Raw genomic sequence first — 22,749 nt, 5'->3', positions numbered from 1 at the left:
GTCACACTTGATTGACGAAGCTAATAAGCAAGACTTGATTTCAGTCACACTGTCACAGGTAATAAGATTTTTTTCCTCTCCTAATCTCCATCACACACTGACATTTTATATTTCTGTATTTCACTAGGAGTGTGAGGGAAAAGCTAGACATGAAGGCAAAATTCACTGAACTTTAGTCCTGTCTAAAAAAGCCTGTGAGCATGAATTGTGTTGCCAACAACACAATTAAGCAATACAAAGAAAGGGCCCTGAATAAAAGCTTAAAACCACAGCAGAGTTGGTGGGTGGGACAGCACAAAAACCCCCTTCCCCAAGCCATAGAACAGCGCTTCAAAAAGTCTCTAATTCTATAGTCCTAACTTAGCACTTCAGTCCATTACTGCCACTTCAAAGTGATCAATAGCATCACAGATAAGACAGAAACAAAAAAGTATCAAGAGGGTCTTACAATACCTGTAAGAGATAGTCATGTAGGACTGTATTTGGATTCAAGAAAACTTACCTGTCAAATCTCACATGGCAAGTTACCTCTTAACACCACCCAGTTCAGCCTACACACTGCAATTCCTCAGTAGATTTTTGCTCAGTGATAACCCACAGAACTCTGCACTGTAGAAGCATATCCACGGTTCACTGTTCATCTCTGCCCTTTAAAAGGAAAATGCTATGGTTCTATACCTGACTTTTTAAACCAAACTAAATCCCCAAAACTCAAAGGACACATACATGCATACAGATATATTTTGCATGCAGAACTGTGGCAATCATCTACTTGTACCAATTTCTATTTGCTCTGCTCTATTACAGTGTTGAAAGATGTTGAGGACAAAATTATATTAAGTTACTTCAGGTCACTGGTGAAGACTTCACTGGGTACATTCTATTTCTAATACTAAATAGAAAGTTAAAAAGCAGAGGAAGTTCTCCACACCTCAGAGTACTGTAAACTTCTAGAAATGTAATCAGATGCTTAACTTCAACAGCAATTAAAGTATCCAAGTGTTGTCTCTGTCTATAATGTTTCTATCCTTAACAAGCTTACTTTACTTGTTGAGGAAAATGTATTTTATCCAAGAGAGGCCTGAGTACATGATGTATCACCTAAAAACGAAGTCTCATGTTTCAAAACACCCTTCAACCCGCAGCAGTTTTCCTTCCCCTCACTGCTTCATGCATTATAAAAAGACATAATTTTTAGCTACTTCTCATGAACTTTCACTTGAGCACTGATGAGTTCACCCAGGAGATCATCATCATCATTTGGGTGGCTACTGTGTGCCTACATGGTTTACAGCGCAATGTTTCTGGCCTACTTGCTCTGTTTCCTGACGCACCGTACAACAGCTTGTACTGCAAGGAAGTCTGATCTAAATAAAACATCACACTTTGTAGCAACATTCCTTCAGGTTTAGAATAAATCCTACAAGACATAGAATTCAAAGAGTCTGCCTGGTTGGCTCCAAAACTAATTACTGAAGAAGCTCCATGGAAAAAAACTCAAATTACTACTTCCAAAAGCGAATGACTGATGCTCTTTTGCCTTCCCTTCTTGGTTTCTACCTCATTGCATAAATGAGAAGAGGTAAAAGGCAAAGATGAAGTATTCACTTGCCAACAAAATTAACTTAAGTCTAGATTCGCTTTAGAGCCCTGCCAATTTCTAACACACAGTAGTTTATGGGGAAGAAACGTCATCCAATCAGTGGGTCAACATGCAGATGTGCAACGTCAGTAGAATTACATCAGAGGTGCTTGCTCTATCCTTTCCCCTACCTTCCCGACATCTGCTATATTTGCTTGGACCAGTCAGAGTCAATTCAGCTGTCAGATCAATACAACCTCACACGAAGCATCAGCCTGAAAGCATGTAGAACTAAGGACTTGCATATTTATTTTGTTAACTAACAAAAAAAAGTAAAGACAAGGACACCAGAGGTGTCAGGACAAAAGCCAGACAAAACTTTCAGGACAGAGGAGCATAAAGCAGTTTATTTACCCAGTAACTTGGTCAAGGTCAGACACAATTCATACTTATCTAACAGAAAATTACTCCATGTGGTGCCCAGTTTTCCCATCACTGCATCCAGATTACTTTGGCATGCAAGCAACAGCTCTTTAACAGAGCTCTCCAAGACAGACGTGCAAGAGTAAGGTACATGAGAGTTTCTTAATGTCCTTCTGTAATTTTACAGACGCACTGTTCCCCAAAACAGGATTGAAGAATAATGACCTCCCATGCAGTAAACCAGTTAGATGCTGTAATGAAGCAACATGTTTGTGAAACTGTAAGCATTCTATAGCAAGTGTTTACGTGCCAGCTGTTATCTGCCTGTGGTTCTGTAGTCTGCAAAAGGACCACAATAAATGAGCAACATACTTAATCTGCAGACAAGAGAACTAAAAATCCCACTGCATTTTTTTTTTTTTTTTTGTAAACTTCATGGCCTACTATTTTATCTCCTGTTTGCTGCTCAGTGAGATGTTCTGCATCCCAGGAGGCAGGAAACCAGGACAGCTTCAAGTATGTGACCTTGCTGGAAGCTCTGGTTATGCATTTGCTGCCCAGAAGAACATGTGCAGGGTAGATTGCTCTGGTTTTACCAATGTCTGGGGTGAGGAGAAATGGAAGAAATAATCTGTTTGCCCATGGAAACCAGAAATTTTTCTTAAATTTCTGCAATAAATATTGCAAACTAAGTGCTTTGGTTGAAACAGGTTTAAGCACTTCTTTAGGGAAAAGTTTTGAATGGCAACATGGTCCAAAAAAAAAAAAAGAAAATCACTTTAGGGCATTTTCCCAAATCTGTTGTTCAGACAAGCCAATGTACCAGCAGCTACCACTTGACTCCTCAAACTGGAAGTCACAAGCATCTTACCAAACTTTAGTTTCCATTAACAGGGGTTGTACCAACTGTAAAAGTGACTGTATTAAGACTCACTTCATCCTTCCATAGCTTAAGCTAACTCCGAACAGCAGCAAAATCAAGCACTACTTCTATGAGTAGTACAGAAAGCAAGCTAGGATGGCATTTGGTGACAGGACCATTCATAGCAAGGAGGGACACAGTAAGGCAAGCATCCCTCTACCATGACAAAGCAAAACGAAAAGGTGATGAAGATCTGCAAGAGGTAAAGAAGGAAGGAATGGTTTGAAGGTCAATAGCATTGTACCAGTGGGTAAGCAAGACTTATGAAATACACTTTCAGGCATGGCCCAGGAACCATCCTTATGCGGTAATTGCACAAGATGCCCTTGCTCAACCAAGAAGGAAAAAAGTCAGTGGCAAGGGAAGCGTGAGGTGCCGTGGTGCTCTCCTTGCCTCTGCCACTTCCTGCTCAGTCCTACCAGGCATTTGCTTTCTTTTAGGTGCCCAGTCTCAGATAGAAAAGGATGCTGGCAAAGATTTGGTAGCAGAAAATTGGCAACAGGGGAGAAGACAATGTGGGGAGATAACAGAAAGAAAAGATGTTAAGGCCATTGGAAACTGTTCCTGCAACACCATTACCAAGGGGTAAGAAGAACAGAGCAGAGCCAGGAAGAATACAAACTAGGACAGAATGATTGACAGCATTGCCATAACGCACTTATTTTTAACATAATGCAACACTGAAAGTCTTCTTCCTTCAGCGTCTTTCTACTTAGAATAATAGGGCATACATTTTTTACAGTTCCACCCTTTAATTCATAAGTATAGAGATACTTAGAAAAATTTCTAGAAGAAAATAAATAAAACAAGTTTCCAGTACACTAGCAACAGATACAGCCATAATAACTCAGTGATACGAACTGATCTCATTCTTGAGATGGCAACCTGTATTTAGACCAAAATTTTTTCCAGATTCAGTGGGTTGGTGGTTTTCAGTCAGTTTTGTTGTTGATGTTGGGTTAATTTTTGGACTGAATGGCGATCACAATCTCATCTTTCATGCTTTAGATTTAGTCCCAAATTGCTTGCCTTGCATATGATGTGAACTGGATGTTCAAGATGTGCAAAAGCACTCTCTTGCTCATGCTGCACCACTCAACTCCTCCTCTGGAAGAAAAACATCCCCAGAGTTTCAAATAATCCCTACAGCATGATAAATAAGGGGTGTTGGGACGAAAAACCACTCTAGCTAAAACAGCCTTCAGTATGAGAAAAAAAATGCTGAAATATTTTTCCCTTCCAAAGGGAAACCTCAATCCAACAGTTCTAAGGCATCTTGTTGTCATACACATGCCTAAAGACTCAAAGATACTGTATAAAAACAAGCTGTGGCCCAAAACACTTGCACTGTAGGTGGTCAGGACAAACAAGGTTCAAAGAAGAACATGACTATCTCAGATCCTCAGAGATATTGTTGTGGTCCAAACAGTTGAGGCAGATTGCAAGGCATATTCTTAATTTGTGCCCAGGGTATGTCCTGTTTTCCATATCTTCCTCTGGAAGCAACATCTCTCCTCTTCCTCCCATGGTTCAGCAAGAACTCCTCTTTTCCTCCTTCAATCCATCTGTTCTCCTCAGGCTGCCTTAACACTGACAGTGTGAAGGCCTAGCAAGCCCAAATTTAACAAACCCCACATTGATCTTAGTGTTTCAGAAGCACAACCTGTTTGATGGCATGCATCCAAGCCAATGTTGATATAGATGTGGCTTTGTGAAAGCAGAGTGGGAGAAGGAATAAGAGACTTGCTCTTATAACTGCCTACCAGAGCTGTGGAAGAGGACTACAGTTTCCATGACCACAGGACTTCTTTGCACTAAGGTGCCCAATTTTATCACCTGCACGCCCACGCCATTGTGCAAGTAGCAAATTGTTGCTACACCATGGACAAATATCAATACCTGAAGCATCCTGGAGGGCAATGAAAGATAGGGATTTCTTTTTGGTTTTAAATATATAAATAAGACTACTAAAAAAAAGAAGAAAAAAAATCTGTTGCAAAACTTCTGCTCATTATTAGTACGATCTGGAACTGGCTGCAAGACCTCTTGCTCAATATGCTGATCCCAGTAGCATCACAATTTTGGGGTCCTAGGAAACTCCTCAGTTCACTTTTGGCAGGCTCAGTCACAGACACACAATACGGGCTTGTGTGGCAGATGGTGTATACACTAAGGAGTAACTCTTATGTTTGTGAAATTGATAGCCAGTTGTACATAGTCCTGAGTAAGCATTCTTTACAAAAACAGCCTTTCTTCCTTATGCACCTTCAGAAGACAGCTAATTTTGAGTGAATCAGCTGCATGACACAGGGAGCTATGGAGACAGGACCCTGCATAACTAATTTTCTTGAGTTTGGTCCTGTCCCTTAATCTCTCTACCTGAGCATCCTGCCCTGGAAAAGCAAAATACATACCTGCCACAGGAGCTACAGCTACACCAGTGCATAGCACAGACCAACAGAAGTGGCTCTGGAGGGGGAAAAAATGGTGCCAAACATTTGAAATTGAAACTACATAGATGGGGGAAAGGCTGTTTGTTTTTTAAACAAAACACCCAACACAGATGCTGGAGTAGCTCCAACCTGGTCCCTGGGACTGAATGCCAGCTTGCAGTTGGTGTGCTCCCAAAACAGTTGCTCCCATTTATTCTCAGGTGCTCCAAGACTAGTCCACAAAGTGAGGCGAAGAACAAAAAGGCAGGGACAACTGGGACATTTGCTTCTAAAACACACTCTCTGTCTCAGCTAAAACATTACTGTAGAGATATATATTACGGCTAAAAATGCCTGTGAAGTAATCCTAGGTACAATACCACCAGAGAGGGGGGAGCTCACAGGTACACAGTTTCCTATAGACATAGTCATGTGGACCACAGTATCCTGTACCTCCTAAATCTGCTCTAACAAGTTGCAATTTCACCTGCTCTATCTGCCCATTGTTTTCCAATTCTAGTCTTTGCACCTCCTGTATTTCTCCCATTCTCCAGGCTCCTTTGTACATCTATGACTGTAGCTGGCTGGACCAGAACTGAGGGCTTGGCCTGAGGATCTGCAGACAGATTAGGATATGTTAAAAACATCATGCCAACCACTTGGTTCCACTCAGGTACTATACCTACTATAAGTGCTGGAAACTGTCTTCTTGAAGGGCCTCTCAGCTGTAACAGCTTCTTGTAACAGCTGAGAAGTGTTTGCTCACATTTTGAAGCAAAGTGGGACGTAGCACTCCAGAACAAACTCCCAGAAATGTCTGAATCAACAAACTTGGTGTGGGGCTCTTCACTGGTTCTATGCTAAAGTGAATGAGAACTGCTCACTCAATTCCAGCTGAGAGGTAATTTTAAGAAACCATTATCTTTCATGCAAGGCTCGGTAATCGACTGGGAGTGCTCACAGAACACGACTCCTGGTTCAGTTTCATTGAGAGGGTTCAGGTCTCTTGTAGCGAGACTGCTCCGAGACAGGAACCACCACAAGGCAACTGGAGAAGGTCTCCAGAGGATGTGTCAGATACTCAAGCTGGATGCAAGCCAAATCGCTAGTGTAAACATTGCTTTGAAACAAATTATGGTTAAGTCAAACAGGTCAGTTTACCACTACAATGCTTGCTTTGCCTTGAAAAGGAGTGCTCTCACAGTCCAAAATACAACCGGGAAAGCTGCTCCCGCAGCCTCTGCTGTCAGACTAACTACCCTTTCCACTACCTGAGAGGAACAAGCAGCGTTTCCACCTTGGGCTCAGGCTTGACAAATCCTGCGGTGCAGCACAGCTCAGCACTCAAGCTCAGTTATGTGGCTGAGCTCATATCATGTTACATGGATGCCGAGGATGCTAAACCCAAACCAAAGCCTCAGTCCTGCACTACCACAACCGTTCTCCAGATCTCTTTACATCGGTCTAATTTTTCATTTTCTTTTTCCTTACTTTATCCCTTTCCTGATTGGAATCTCACCACTTTGCTTCCTCCCCAGTATTCCAACAAAGCGTATCCTGGAGTTTACCCTTCTTGCCTCCTTCTCAAAGCTGTCATTCAAGGAGGGTAACATAGGTCATGCAGTCTTTTGGCCTACATACTAAGCAAAAGATTTCAAATGAATGTCAAGTAAAACCAGCTTTCCAATCAAGAAGGCTGAGCAGATGTTCATTAAAAAAAAAAAAAAAAAAAAAGGCAAATAAAAATAGTCTCATGAGCCAGAGGGCATTAAATCCAACAAGATTTGATCTCCAGGCAGCCCAACCTTGCTCTTCTTGCAATTTTCTGCTAACGCTTCAAATGACCCCTTGGGAAAAACAAAGCTTGCCTGGCTCTGTATAGCATTTATGCTCTGTCTGTACAACTAAACAGAATTTTTGTTAACATTAGTTACAGCCAATCACAGCTTAACTGTAAGTACAAGTTCTCCGGATAGCTTTAAAATACAAGATTATTTAAACACTAGCAGCAGTCTGGAGTCCTACACTAGCATTCATGCAACAGCATTTTCTCTGCTTCCGTCACTGCAAGCAGCAGCAAGACTCCGCGCAGGAGAGATGATAGATAACTAAATAACCACCTAATGCAACATAGCACTGAAGTTTCCCCACTTAAGTGCAGCTTAGCTCAAGGGGCTGTAATTCACTGGCAAGAGTGACAGAAAGATGTTTGATCAGAGGCAATTCTTGGGTTCACAAGTGTCAGCGCAGCTAATGTGATGCTGTCCCACGGCTAATAAAGCCCTGTCTCATGAACTGAGCAGGCAAAGGATTCATAGACACTTTGGTTATATGCTTAAGCCCTAGCACGCTTCACGTTAGCACAACATGTTTTACTGTATATCATTGAACCAGCAGAAAATTAACCAATGTATTCTGTTACATGATTTTTTCAATTGTTTAGTGATTTCCTGGAAGTATTTTCTGCTGGTTTGCTGTCTAGAGTGATATATGCAGCATCTGATGCTGTCACATGATTCCACTCCCGAAAATCATAGGCTTCCCGTCTCCAAGCTTCTATTAGGCTTGGTGATAAGTCAATTGCTACAGCAATGTGGTTTAGCATTAGTTTTAGTTGAAATGCTGCTTAAAATGATATGCAAATTATGAGAACTGAAAAAGTCAAAAGATATTTCTAGATGTAACTCCACCTGTTTGGTTTGGAAATGCAGCGGTCCACATTTTTTAAGAAAGTCAGAGAAAAACAGGGTCTCCTAAGAATTGGTAGTCTCCTCTGTACTTGCGCTTTGCTAAATAGACATCAGTACGCAGTACCTACCAAATTACCGCACATAATGAGTCTTTTGCTGTTCTCATCTTAAGGAGATGAGATGTTCTTATCACAAGCACACTCAACTGCTTCAACTATTCACGGATCTACCAATATCAAATTATGTTCTTTAAAAACACGTAACAAAATGTTTGAAACAGAAGGCAAACAGTAAGCTTGCTGTAGTGCATAGGGATGATGCAGGATTTAGAGATGCCATTTCTTCTACTTTACTTCATTCTAGGATAAATTTGCATAGCAGGGGGGTGGGGCAGAAGAGAGAAGCATGAAAACCTGGGTTTACTAAAGCATGCATGCCACAAAACAAATTTCTTTCAGTTTCTAAAATGGCTCCTTTGTTTCAAACGCCTTTGTCACAAAAAACAGCTTGTTGTGATCTGACTGTTGAGTTGGCTGAATCGGGACAAAGGTGTTGTTCTGTCCCCCTCCATTGGCCCCCCCTCGTCCCTGTTCTGACATACAGTTTAGCTACTCTCTTTTACGCATCTTCGTGGAAATGATAAGAAAAGGTGAAACGGTGAGGACAAAGAGAAACAGAAAAGACTACAGACATCAATCCTAGAGTTAACTCAGAAGAGCAAGTGTAACTTCAATATACAGTGACCATGCGGAGGGATGAAGGGGAGGCAGGGAAGAAGGGAAGGAAAGGAGGAAAAAAAAAAAAAAAAAAAAAGGAAAAACAAATTTTATAATTATCATATCCACATGCCGGTGTAGCCGAGGTCCACACGACCCCACGGCAGACCGGGCCGGTGGCCCCCACGCAGGGAGCGGAGCCACTGCGGAGCCGCAGAGCCCTGCGCCTGGCGAACGCCCAGCGCCGGCCTCCCCGCGAATTAACAAAGGATGGAGGGGGGTGGGGGGTGTTTTAAGAAAAATATGAATAAAATAGAACCATTAAAAAAAAACAAAAACAAAACCAAAACAAAACAACAAAACACACCCCCTCCCCCTTGAAATGCGCAAAGCACCCAGCGGCCCCCGAATTTCCTTACGCTGCAAGGTCCTCGCAGAGAGAGTCCCGTGTTCAAAGGGGCAAAACTTCGCTGCCACCGCCGGACGGGGGGGGCGGGGGGGGGGGGTTGGGGGGTGAGGAGGGGGCTGAGCTGCGCTGCCCGGAGCCGCCTCCCGCCGCCAGGCGAGCCGCGGGTTCCCCCCGCCCTGCACTCACCGCTACATCCCCGCGGCGCAGCCGCCGGCCCGGATCGTCCTTTCCGTCGCCGGGCGGGGTCTGTCGCTGTCGCTGTCGCCGCCGTCGCGATCTGGGTCACCCGGCGCGGCGGCCGGCGAAGGTGAGGAGGAGGCGGAGGAAGGCGGGTGGCGGTGCCGCCCACCGGCGAGCGCGGGGGGGGGGCTGCGGCGGGGCCCGAGCCCGCCCCGTGGGGAGGGGAAGGGGCCGGGGACCGCGGGCAGCCGGCGCGCAGGGAGCGAACGCGCCCCCGGTCCCCGGCCCCTGCTGAAGGATGCGCCTCTCCCCCCCTTTTTGACCTTCCCCCGTCCTAAAATGAAGGTGGATTTCCCAGAGCTTCCCGCCCCGTCCTCCCCACGCTTGCCGAGGAAAGGCGATACCTCGCGTGCTCTTGTCCAGCCAGACAGCGAAGGTCCCAGAAGAGAGCGGGCAACATCTCCAAGGCGTTAAGGTCGCGGCTAGCTAAGGTAGTACCCAGCGAGTCAGCATACTGCCTCCATATCCCACCCCACCTACCTGCCAAGATCAGGGTCCCTTCTTCCCCAGCAGCATATCCTGAAGACTTTTGATTGTCAAAGTTTAAAATCCGTTCATCAGGATCACAGGCATGCCAGTCTATTTCTGTGGCTCTCCCCTTCAAGAGAACAACGACCCTTGCCTGAAGCATCCACAGAATCATTTAAAGTTGCCCAGTGCTATAATTACCGCCAGTAGGCAAGTAGTCTGTGTTTCTGTTCCTCCTTACTGCTCCACGCATCTGTCCAGATGTTCCTTTGAAGCTGTAAGCAGGCTGTCAGGCCCCATTGGCATCCCCACATTGTCTTGGGTTTTCAGATGCCCTTTGAAAAGGCTAATTAACCTCTTTCAAAGGGTTTTCTATGCTTAACCTGAAAATAGCTTTCTGCGTGCCTGTTAAAGGCACATGGTTTAATTTCTTCTGAATCTCCCTTTTCAGTCCTTTTGATCACATAATCAACTGTCACATTCAAGAAGTATGGCGAAAACACTAGGTTCGCCAAGTTAAACATTTAATGACTAGGAACCGCTGTTCGTGTCTTAAGCTCAGGGCAAAGCAGACTGCTAGTTAATCCTCCTCCTAGCTAGAGCCACGTAGTCCCTCTTCCCCTCCTTGACATCAGCACGCCTGACGTGCCTGGCTGGCAGACGCTGTGACCCACAGAGCTGACTGAACGGCCGGGACGCGTCACCGCAGCCTCCGCGGTGGCCGTGCGGTCCGTCAGCCACCGAGGCCCAACGCTCAAAGGAACCCACTATATGATGGATATCAGACCGCAGCTCTACTACCTCATCGCTTATTTGTGTCATGTTTTGCACATCAAAGTAAGCTTTCAAGTCAATTCCATGCATCAGTGCAACTAGAAAAGTAGTTTTTTCTCCCATCTCCTGCATTACAGCACTGTTTCTAATTACTGTATCCCGATGATTTCCACCCCCAACACACAGATCCTTGCCCTCAGTGCCTCAGCCTGTCAGGAACTGCTCTAGCACTAGGCTGGAAGAGCCACCACGGGTCACTACATCACTGGCTAGAGTAAACCCAGTATTGGGGAAATTTTCAGGGGCTTCAGACGCCTCCCAAATAGCTCTTCGCAAATGCTTCCCAAAACAAGTTTGGGAACAGAGCTTATGAGGCAGTTCATTCATAATTATGTAAGATGTATCATGAGCATGAAAAGCCGATCCAGGCTACAGAAGCAGCCTTACCTTCCCAGATGCAACACTCTCGTCCACAAGTGTGGAGGAATTTAAAACGTAAACTGGACTAATCCCTTACTGTTACAGCAAATTTAGGTGATCAAACCAATGTGTTTGGAGTTTCCAGATGGCCTCTTGCCCGTCCTCTGGAATCACATAGTAGTACATAGCTATACAGTAGTCATGCAGTGCCACTTCAGACTTGACTAGATTTTTATAAGACCCTTGATATCAAGTTGCGGTTTGATGTACCCATTCACTCCATATCTTGGGATGGAAATCACCTGGATTACTATGCCACCTACGTTCAGCATCATTGCTCTCATGGAAAGTTTAGGCAAACCAGCATTTTAAAGCTAGTAGGGGCCTGGATTAAAAAGCCCCCAGCTCCTTTGATTATAAGAAGTTACATAACATTTTCCTATGCTGTAATTTCCTCCTAACAGCATAATTATTTTTAATTTACGGAAAATGAAAGAAACTGTGCGTGACAGCAGAAATATAACCTGTACTTAGAAGTGGCAGAGAAAAACGTATTAGAAAAAATAGATACAGGACCCCACTAGTTGAGCAATGTCACACTTTTCCAGCAATAGCTCATACAGCCTGCTGTGCGTAATAAAAACCAGCAAGGTCACCTGCATGATTAATTTAGCCTTAGAAAGAAGGTGACAGAAGCAACAAAAAAAAACAGATAGCAACATACCTAGCTCAGATATTGGTGAAAAATCAAAAGCTCAAGTCCGTCGTTATTTTGGATAGAGGCTGTTGTTGTTGCACAATTTACTGATAAAGAGTACACGTGCTATGCCCTTGTGAAGAACCTAATGTGTTTTGACACCATCCAGCACTTTTGTCAGAAGATGTACCACCCAAGCATTATTAAATGCACCATCAGGAGTTACATTTTAGGTAATGCTTTTACGGTATTATTCTGTTTTCTTTTTAACAAATACCATTTTTCATTTTGTGACAATACAAATGGTGGCAGAAATACTTTAGCTATAGGTGTATTCTTTTACTTAAAACAGACAAGAGAAAGAATATATTTTACCTAACAACCCTCGTACTCCCAGAAATGTCTTAGAAGTTGTAGTAAGGAAAGATAAGGAAGGAATAAAACTGACCTCCTCTATTTACATAAGGAACCATTTTACCTCAGTTTTCAGAATCTATACTCCAGATTATCAAACTGTTTAGGTTTTATTCAGAATGCAACAGGCTACTCTCAGCATAAATTAAAACCTTCTCAGGCTGCTTTCAATCTTCCTCACCTGCTCTGGATGTCAGGGGACCCTTTTGTCAGCTGAGCATTATCAGGGTGTGATAAATCACACCCTTGTGTTTAGTCTACTAGCATTTTTCCTGAGACCTGAGCCTCAGCTAAAACTTTTTATTTTTTATTTCTTAGTGTTTAATCTTCTGGTTCTATTAGCCCAAGCATGATTTAAGAGACCATAATGCATTAGGCAACCGGTGACAGTGCTGTGCATTTAAAAGAAAATTGCTGTAATGGAAGCATACTGATAAGTATAATGATTCTTGTGATATCAAAGGAACAATAGTGGATTAAGTACTGCAAGACCAGCTGCTGTGTTTCTTTATTACATTGACTGAGCTAATCAAACTTTTTTGCTTGTGAGGAAAAGCTCTGCATTAAAAAGTCTGTATCTTTCTTCTAGTACTCTTGCCTACTGGAACATGTGAAGTCTGATTTCAGTTTAAACAGCTATTTGCTCTCACTCCATAGGAAAGGCCATCTCACCTCCTGTCATTTAGAAAACTGTATGTTTATATGAAACTGTATGGTCTCTTGGTGTTAGACCTCTGCCAAAAATGACCAAATACTGGTATGTGGTGAAATGGAGCCTTTCCAAAGCCAGTAGCAAGCAGATGAAAAAAGAATGTTGCAATTAGTGAGTCTGATGGTAACTACAGCTTTTGCTCACAGAAGAATCAAGCTCAGATTACCTTAGATGTAGGATGTCATCAAGATACATCCAGCTATGTCTTCTGGGAGGTGATTATGATCTAGGTGAATGGGATGCTTCTGTAAAGATGCAGATGGGAGGACAACATTTGTCTGAGCACAGCTTGTTACCATTCTGCACACATGTGTCACCTCCCTTATAAGGACAGGCTGCAAAAGTTGGGATTGTTCAGCCTAGGGAAGAGAAGGCTTCAGGGAGACCTTATAGCGGCCTTCCAGGACTTAAAGGGGGCTACAGGAAAGATGGGGAGGGACCCTTTATCAGGGAGTGTAGAGATAGGGTGAGGGGTAACAGTTTTAAACTGAGAGTAGATTTAGATTAGGTATGAGGAAGAAATTCTTTACTGTGAGGGTGGTGAGACACAGGAACAGGTTGCCCTGAGAGGCTGTCGATGCCTCCTCTCTGGAAGTGTTCAAAGTCAGGTTGGATGGGGCTTTGAGCAACCAGGTCTGGTGGAAAGTGTCCCTGCCTGTGGCAGGGGGGTTAGAACTAGATGATCTTTAAAGTCCCTTCCAACCCAAACCATTCCATGATTCTGTACATTTGGGGTGGATGTTGCTTTCTGAAAAAAAAAAAAACTTCAGTAAGGATCATTGCAGGGGAAGAATGGAGTCTTGGAGGTTGCCAGTGGGAGCAGGAATCCTGTGAGAGGTATGCTAACTATAGTGAGCTCTGTAGTGAAAGGTGTCTATAGTAAATTGATTTCTAGCTGTTGGACTGTATGTATGCTGCTGGACAGGTGCTCCCAATAGGGTTCTTACTCCTACATCAGCATAGCCAGAAATTTTTAAGTATCTGCTTGGAGCTTTATAGTTACTTCTAACAAGCAAAAAAAAAAAAAAAAAAGCTTTAAAAAATTTGGAAATAGGCCCTCATGGGGATCCATGAGAATCTAGAAACAGAATACTAAACATCTGTAGGTTTGCTTATATGTAAGAATCATCTCCCTTTTGGAGCCTTTCATCTGAGGATACTCATGTGCTAGCATGAGTTAGCATCTCTATGTTTGATACTGTACAACATATGTAGGAGCCATTTGTTTTTATATAATCATATATATCCATGCTGGGATTTACTGGGCGGGATCTGGGGTTTGTAGTTTATTCCTCTCCATTCCATGCAGTGCTCATGTAGTGAGCATGACCCTGAATTATGTGGTTCAGTCACAGATTCCTCTCTTTGGTCTCTATGCACATTCAAGTTGGTGCTGATTCCATTCCTAGGACACTGTCCTGGGTAATTTACTGGTGTATGGGGACTTAGCTCCAGATATCCTCCTCCCCAAATGTATGCCTACAGTTTTGCTGCAGAACACTACAGAAGTGTGTTATAAAGAACCATCCTGCTGCAGCGAAGAGAGGGATGGGGTGACAAAATATATTTCCAATCTCTAACTTCTATAATTTTATTTGCTTAAGCAATCTGGTTCCCCAAATTGAAAACTATTTTCTTGCTATATCTGAGTATCCATTTAAAGTATCACAGTGATTTCATAATCTGTGTCAACATTGTACTTTGAAATATTGAGGAGCTGGCAATTCTTTGTGCCTAGCTCAAGACAAATGTCAAATACAGAATTGTCTTGAGATGGTGTATTATATGGCTGTTGTGAACTGATATTATAGAAAGTAAAGCGGCATGCACACAAGCTTTATGATCATTTCTTAAATCTCTCTGCTAGTTATTTTGTCCATTTACAGTGATACACTTTGTTTCATTTTTATTCCTTTGACTAAAGATGCCATAAAGTTTAACATGGGAGACAACAGCAAAAGCACATAGATGATGAAAACACGAGAGATGAAGTGTCAGGCTTACTCATAGCCTTTAGAGAGATGACAGCACAGTGAAGCAGCCAGTATGCTCATTTAGTTTACCTGTCTCTTGAAGCAAAGAATTTTGCCAAAAAGGACTTTGTCTATGTCTGAATTAAGAGCATTTAATGTTATGTTTTAATTTAAATCATTCTGTTTGATATTTCTATATAGAAAGAGTAAAATAAAGTGATGTAGACATGAATTTCAAATACTATATGCTAACAACGCCTGCTTTTTTATCTTCATAAAAGTGAACAAACTTGGATATGTTAACATCAGATTGTGTCCTAATCTTCTTCACTAAAATGTGTATCAACCATATTATGTCTATGTGAAAAAAGAAGGATTTGCATTTGTAATAGAAAATGTCTTAGAAACCAATTTTGAACAAAGGAAAAAAAAAAAGTGATGTGATCATTTTTTATCTATTCTTTTCATTTATCCTCTGCCATTAATCAGATCCATACTCTGAATTCATATGCTACTTTTCATTCAAGGATTACAATGTGTTACACAAACAATGATTCATGAAGATTCACAACACTTGACAAGTTGGGTAAATATTTATGTAAATGTCATACAGATTGACAAATTGAGTCACAGAGAAGGGGTGTTTGTAAAAAAAATTCCACTAAGTTTGGTTGCAACTTTTTTTTTGGCCCGTTCAGTTGAAAAACTTAAAACTTTTATTTTTCAGATGTGTTGTGTATGCGTACAGATTCAGAGAAGTCAAAGAAAACTGGATTACAAGAGCAGCAAGTGGAGTGACTCGAGAAACTGACCATGTTTTCATGTAGAAAATTTTAATTTATGGTTGCAGAGCTATATGTTTCCCAAAGAAGGTGAATCTATTGCATGAGCAACAGCTAATGAGACCTCTTGAGGTGATGCCTGAAACGGACTGAAAGGCTAGAGTCCCAGTCTAAGGAATACATTGCACTATTCCCTCCAATCTCACTGGAGGCACCAAGGCTCTAATTTATGACGGAAGTGCAATATTTAATTCTCTGTATGTAAAAAACACTATGCCTTTAAAAATTAACTTCGCAGATTGTGTCTGGACTGCAAGCACTATATCCTTAAAAATGTAATGTTTGATGAAGTAGACAAATTCACTGTATGATATTCCATGATTGTCCTTATGATACATTTATGCCTTGAAGTTATAACTGTGAGAAAAAATGGTTTCCAAGGCTCTGCAGGAAAGCAGACTGACTGCCTAGTGTAGATGTCAGGGAGGATCCCTGTGTAGGGTCGCATTGCTTTCTGAATGCCTACCAAATCCTAATTGCTTGTGACAGAACTGGGTTTTGCCAGGTTAGTGCAAGATTTTGACTGTAGGGCTAGAGAATAATATAATTCAATCAGTAATTCCAAAAAATACTTCTCTCGTCATGGAAAGCAGGCATAAAGAGCAAGAGGAGAATATAAAGTATGTGCAGGCTTTGAAGAGATGATAATTTTCATCCTTTGTGCCAGAGAGAACAGAAATACTTTGAATCTTTCTAACAATTTCAAGGCTAAACTAAACCACGTGTTGATGGGATCGGTAATTTGGAGGGAAATCAGTATTTTGTATGATTCTTTCAGTACTTCATATTACTTTTCTGACTCCCTGGAAAGTGTACTAGGCCAGTACATGATCTTCCCTAGACTTTGCCCTAATTGCAGAGAAAGAGTCACCTGGACAGTGAAAGCAGCAGTTACCGTTCAGCAGAGAACCAACAGTGGGTTCAGGATTTTTTTTTAAAAGTGTTTTCAGCAGTGATTTATGGATTTAATCATCTCCAAGCCTCTGGTAGACAGTTCATGGACCTATCATGTAGTATTGTAGTTTTTTAGTATTTTCAAAGAAGGATGTGATGATACAGGTGCATGGTGCCTGCTGAGAACCTGACAGTGGCCCATTGCTCCAAACTGCATGAGACTGTCTGTCCTAGAGAGTGGAAATGTCAGTAGTATTGTTAGAGCAGAGAAGGCATGGAGTTGGAGAGATTTAAAGCCTCAAGTCTCCAAGATTGCTTATGGCCATAGAAAATTTAGAAAATGAAAACTGAGGGCAAAATAATTGTTTGCAGTATATGATTTGCTTAGTATTGGTGCATGTGGGACTTGAAAGGCTGGGGACCATCCACTGAGTGGTTTTATGAGAGTAGAAAAAGCTGGGAGGAGACAGCATATCAGGAGCTTCATTGGGAGCTTTTAGTTGATCTTCAAGGATATTATGCTTTGTAGTAATTGTGCCTAGGGAATTTACATCTCTTAGATTCTTCTTTAATCAAATGAGGAAATTCTCTCTATGTTGACACCTCTGTGCATGTGTTGCAGGATCCTCTCTAGAGCTGGAGCTTTGGACTGGAGGGACCTATAATGAAAGGTCTTCTGACTTGCAGCATGCACACCGTAAGTGCAGTAATTTCTGTCCTATGCCTGAAAGTTCACAGGATTTTTCTGAGGACTCTCCAGGAAGGGATCAAGGATTTTCTGTTTATTGCAGCCTACAGAATTGTGCTCCTAGTTCTAATGATATCAATGGTGTCCCAACAATGTGGACACACCTTTGCAGTGTGTCTGACAACAGAAGTTAAAGCTGTTCCACCCTGCCTCTGATAACACAGGCTTACATTTCATTAATACAATCTCATAGCATAGCAGAAGTGCTCAATTTAGCTAACCTCTGCCCAATCTTAAACATTCACGGATCGGTTTGGTTCTCTGAATGACAAGAACTATAGCTGTCCCAGCACAAAACTGAAATCTGCCAGCTAAGAAAGAGCTGTGTTGTTGTGCCTAAGTGTCGTGGTTTGAGCTCAGAGGTTACCTGAACACCACACAGCCACTCACTCCCCCCTTCCCACCCAGTGCTGACAAGGGGAAAATAAGTCAGACATTGGATTTGAGATAGGGCAAGGAGGGGCAACTCACCCATTATGGTCAGAGGCAAAAGGCAGACTCGTTAGGGGAAGAAAAAAAGAACATACATTTATTACAGACACTAACAACAACACTTAACAGACAGAGTAGGACAGTGAGAAGCATTTCCACATCTTGAGAACACCTTCCCCCCATCCCTCCCTTTTTCCTGGGCTCAGCTCTGCTTCTGATATCTCTACCTCCTCCCCACAGCAGCACAGGGGCAGGGAATGGGGGGGTGCAGTCAGTGCTGCCACTTCTTCCATCTTCGGGGAGGGTTAGGAACTTCTGGAACTTCTTCCCCCTGCTCCAGTGTTGTCCCTCTCTCACAGGAGACAGTCCTCCACAAACTTTCTTCGACATGAGTCCCTCCCATGGGCCGCGGTGTTTCCCTCGCTGCTCCGATGTGGGACACCAACTTCCTTCAACCAGAGTCCCTCCCCACGGCTGCAGCCCTTCCCGAGCTGCTCTGGCGTGAGACACCCCCGCATGCTGCAATCCTCCCAGCACTGAATTACAGCAGCAGGGGTGGCTTCTTCCCACAGGGTCCCAGTCTCCTCCTGGCATAGACACCTTAGTCATCCATACGAGGCCCCTCAGGCCATAAATCAGTGTCTGCTCCACTGTAAGACCTTCACAGGTGTTGGGGGGGGGCCGCCCTGCTGTCTCCCCACAGGATACAGGGGGGTCTCTGCTCTGGCACACCTCCCCCCTCCTTTCTTCCTCCGTTCCTCCACTGACCTTGGTGTTCACGCAGCTGCAGCAACTCCTCCTCACCAGTCCCACTGCCCGTCACCACGACCCTTCTTAAACACGTTATCGCAGAGGAGCATTCGATTGGTTCAGTTTTGGTGCAGAGATGAGGCTGACTTGGAGCTGGGGGAGCTTTGAGAAGCTTCTCACGGGGGGCCACCCCTATAGTCCCCTCCCCTGCTACCAAAAATACCAAATCCCACCATTCACTCAAACCCAGGACACTAAGAAACTTGATTCAGGAGAGTATGATACCTCTTAATGATGGAAGTCAATGTGCCAATACTTGTGCATTGGTATCAGAAAACCAGTGTTGCCAAATCTTACAATTTTATAATGAGATTTACGTTATTTAATGTATTTCTTAAAGTTCCAGTACCCTGACTCCAGAGATTTCAGGAAAATTTCAGCTTTTATTAAATAAAAGGAAAAAAATATACTCTGAAGTCTTATGGTTGTGGAAAGAAAGCTTGGGCATATGAAGAGGATGTAGCCTAATGCTTAGAAATCAGAAAGCATACTGATATTACTTCATTTTTTAAGTCTCTTGAGAATAAAAGATTTTTGTTTGCTAGTAGTTGAAAATAAGGATAAAACCTGCCGTCATTGTAATAACTGGCACAACATTGATTTTATAAGGTCCAAGATTTCTCACTTCTCTTTTTGGTCTTATGCAAGTGCTAAAAAATTCTTAAAGTTGGTTTTTTGGCTGTTTTTCTTTTTTAGAAAGAAATATGAAATCTAGCATTGAACAGCACAAATGCAGAATCAAAATGACATGCAGCACAGAGCCAGGCTTACTATCTTCCTGAAAAATATAAGCCTTTGGCATTGCAGAGGTTTGTTATGGAGAATTTTACTATCGCAAGCAGCAGCAGTAGCACATTTTGAATCTAGGTCAACAGATATTTGTTAAAGTCCTTAACTATTACATGAATACTATCCTAAAACAATTCATCCTGTGTCTCATCATTTACTACGGTACTCTGCTACAGCAGTAGTCGTGGGTGATTTTGAGCTGGATTTCATGCTAAGAGGTTTTTTATTTCTGTAACAAACTGCTATTCTGAAACATATCCTATTTGTTATGATTCTTAAACTGTAGCTTCTTAAATCAAGAGATTTGATTGAGCAAATCCCACTACATTCCTGAGATTTTCTTTTAGCTGGCTTTGAAACTGATGGAAATCCAGTGTGATCACATTAGGCTAAAGCATGGCTTGGCTTGCATTGGTATAGGAGGGAGTAAGATTGTCTTTCCTTGTATGGACCAGTAACCTCTAATTTGTTGAGGGAAACAGAAGTGTTTACTTACTTCATATGAAGTGGATGGGAAATTAGAAGGAATAGACAACTTGACTTTCCCTGGGAATGTGGCAAAGGTAAAATAGCTAAAGGCGTACTGAGTATTGTAATTTGCTCCTGGGAAGTCAGCAGCATTTTATTTCTCACCCATGAGTAAATGGAAGCATGATACTCTGCTTTAGAAGACATGTTTCTTGGTTTTTAATTAAAAAAAAAAAACCAAAAACAAAAGAGCCAGAACCAAGATTTTCTGAAACTTTTTTTTTTTTTGCTTAAGAAAACTGAAAACTTAATTTCCAACTAGAATATCTGCTGAACTTTAAAATGTGGATTTTTTTAAAGAAATATTGACATTTATCCTGAAGCACTTTTATTCAGAGATTATATCAACATCAAATGTAAATGTATTTGCATCCCCACTCCTGTGAACTATTTTGTGGGTTAGTCAGTGACAATGTTGTTAACTATATGGAGATGTATTTTCATTTGTGGTCAATAAGCACTGTGGTATCTGTAGGAGGAGGCTGTACCCATGTTATCTAGTATGAGAAAGGACTGCACGGTACTTCAAGGCTTAAATTATAAAGGGAATAACAATTCTGCTTTGACCAAAATAAGCTTCTATTAAAAACCACATAACCAGCTTTTAACTGTTTTCCTTTTAATTGGTGGAATTTTTCTACATGAGAATGTTGTTTATAGAAGTAAAATCTCGATGCATTTACAAAGGAAATGTTATTACAATATGCATCACAAATTCTTGACCAATGCTGATGATACAGAGATATTTCAAGAAGAAAATGCACAGTGAGTCTATCCTCCTCCAGAAAGCAATTTCCAAAATAATAATGCAGAATAAAGCCAAACAATGACTGGTGATCACAAGGTCAGGTAGCTGCCAGAACCTCGTGGTTTGTGCTCTGAGATGTAACATTCCACTAAGACTGTGTTCTACTTCTTATCTACCAACAGTGCATCCCAGTGGGATAAACCACACATGGACAGCCAAGTAGAAGAATGGAGAGCCCACACAACCAGGGATTTGAACAGGAACATGGACACTTAACAGAAACAACCTTTGGGCAGGTATTTTCCACTTGTCAGAAGAAATTGATAAGGAATTACAAACCGATTTCATTAGGATCATCCTTCTGGTAGCTTCCAAGTCTGGTAGTTTCCTGGGCTGAGGGCCTCAGAGAATATTTTAATAGAGACAGCAGGTGCTGACATTGCCTGGTTGTTCTTTTCCCCATTCATTCTGACTTACAAAAAGACCAGATGATGCTGATGCTTAGTGTTTGCAAAGGTTAGCAAGTTCTCTGCTATACTCTTACTAGGTAATCAGTTAATAGTCATACTTTACAGGTTAAAATACTTAAGCAAACTATCTGTGCTATCCAGTACCTTGCTACCCACTGTGTGGGTCAAAGATGGAGAGTGATATAATGCCACAGACTGCTGGAAGGACAGAAGTGGGACCACCGTTCTGACCAAATGCTACCTTCACAGTCTGGTGGATGTGTCCCATCAGCGTCACATCCTTAGTGTGCTTGTGCCTCCTGCACATGGGATAGCTGTATCCCTAGCGCAGGGCATGGTATATGTTCCAAGGGAAAGATTTTTTTTTCCCTGGGTAAGCACGGCCTTATCTAAGAGCATGGGTAGACTCCTCCAGAGTGTGGATCTGGGACAAAGTTGAGGAGCTGGCTTCTGACTACAGGTTTACAGGCTTATCTGCCGCCTTACATACCACCCACCTGGGAATCCAACATGTAATGGATCTTGAGAAAGGTTAAATACCCACAGGAAGCTGAGGGAGGGAAAAAAAAAATCAGCTTGGTATTTAAATAGAGAGGGAAAAAAAAAGTTTTTAGGTAATAAGATAGAGTGAAAAGTAGAATAGGTAAAGTCAGGTAGAGACAGAAAAAGTAGGTAAGGCTGAACATCAGTATTTTAGATAAAGAAGGGGGAAAAGGGCTGTATCAGTCTAGGGGTATAGTGTGAAGCTCAGTTAGTTTATGATGGTAGAGAAAAAAGAAGGGAAGAGAACTTCTATGTTTTATCTCTGATTTAAGGGATCGCTTTCTTGCACAGGGAGCCAGTGAGCTGTGAAGATGCTTCCTTTCAGCAAGGCGCAGGTTGCTTGGTAGCACGGGTTTACTAAGCAGCCTTAGTGGGTTTGCTAGGAAGCTGGCAAGAGTTGAGGGGACCTACGTATGTACAACCAGAGGCTTGGTCTTCAGGTGGCCTTGGCTGCACTGGCGTGGTTTTGTCTTCCTCTGTCCCTAGTGTGGGGTGTGCCAAACGCACTGCGATCAGTGCTGCCTGTGGTGGTGGCCTCTCTAGGTGATGGTCTCTTTGGAGAAGCGCCTCAGCCCCAGGGAAGCTGTCTTCAATCCGCTGTGTGGATGCGGCTCCCTTCAGCTGTTCTTGGATCCCCTGTGCTGGAGGAGGCTCTGTCCCAAATTGCTCTCAGTGAAGGAGTGGAGCCTGGTGTGGGGCCAAGGGATGGTGCCCCACTGCAGGTGGGGTTCAAACATTCAAACTTCTGTTGCAGACTCAGTGAAAGACTTTATTGATGGGAAGGAGGACGACAAGGAGCTGGTTTTACTTACAAAAGGCGGCAAGGGGGAGGCCTGCTGGCAAGTGAAGCTGGGACACACAGAGTGAGCAGAAATAAGGAGATGGAACAGTAAGCAAGTGTGTCCAAGGCAGGCTGAATAGAGCCTCTTTCACCGCCTTTCCCTCGCTACACGGGCAGTTCCCCTCAGCGTTGTGAGCACAGGCCCCGGACCCACCCGGGCACAGACGCACGTTCCTCCGCCGAGCAACCCTCTGACCGCAGCCGCAAGCCGCGGCAAAACCCCGCCCTGGCC

The 22,749-nt window shown here is 42.8% G+C and overlaps 1 protein-coding gene across 4 annotated transcripts in view; it reads right to left on the bottom strand.

The window, feature by feature from the left end:
• The window catches only part of ELMOD1 (ELMO domain containing 1), a 49,541-nt gene extending 39,820 nt beyond the window's left edge, over positions 1-9,721 (bottom strand). For 2 of the 4 annotated variants that reach the window (XM_042792964.1, XM_042792966.1), the window contains exon 1: positions 9,361-9,720. The gene's annotated coding sequence lies outside the window, so the exon portion shown is untranslated. The other 2 variants (XM_042792965.1, XM_032991046.2) reach the window with 2 other exon arrangements.
• Between the last annotated feature and the right edge of the window lie 13,028 nt (positions 9,722-22,749).

The sequence above is a fragment of the Tyto alba genome, unplaced genomic scaffold (genome assembly GCF_018691265.1).
Source record: "Tyto alba isolate M040663 unplaced genomic scaffold, T.alba_DEE_v4.0 Super-Scaffold_2, whole genome shotgun sequence".
Lineage (NCBI taxonomy): Eukaryota > Metazoa > Chordata > Aves > Strigiformes > Tytonidae > Tyto > Tyto alba.
The sequence above is the reverse complement of the archived record's forward strand: the minus strand, read 5'-3'. Positions and strand labels throughout refer to the sequence as shown.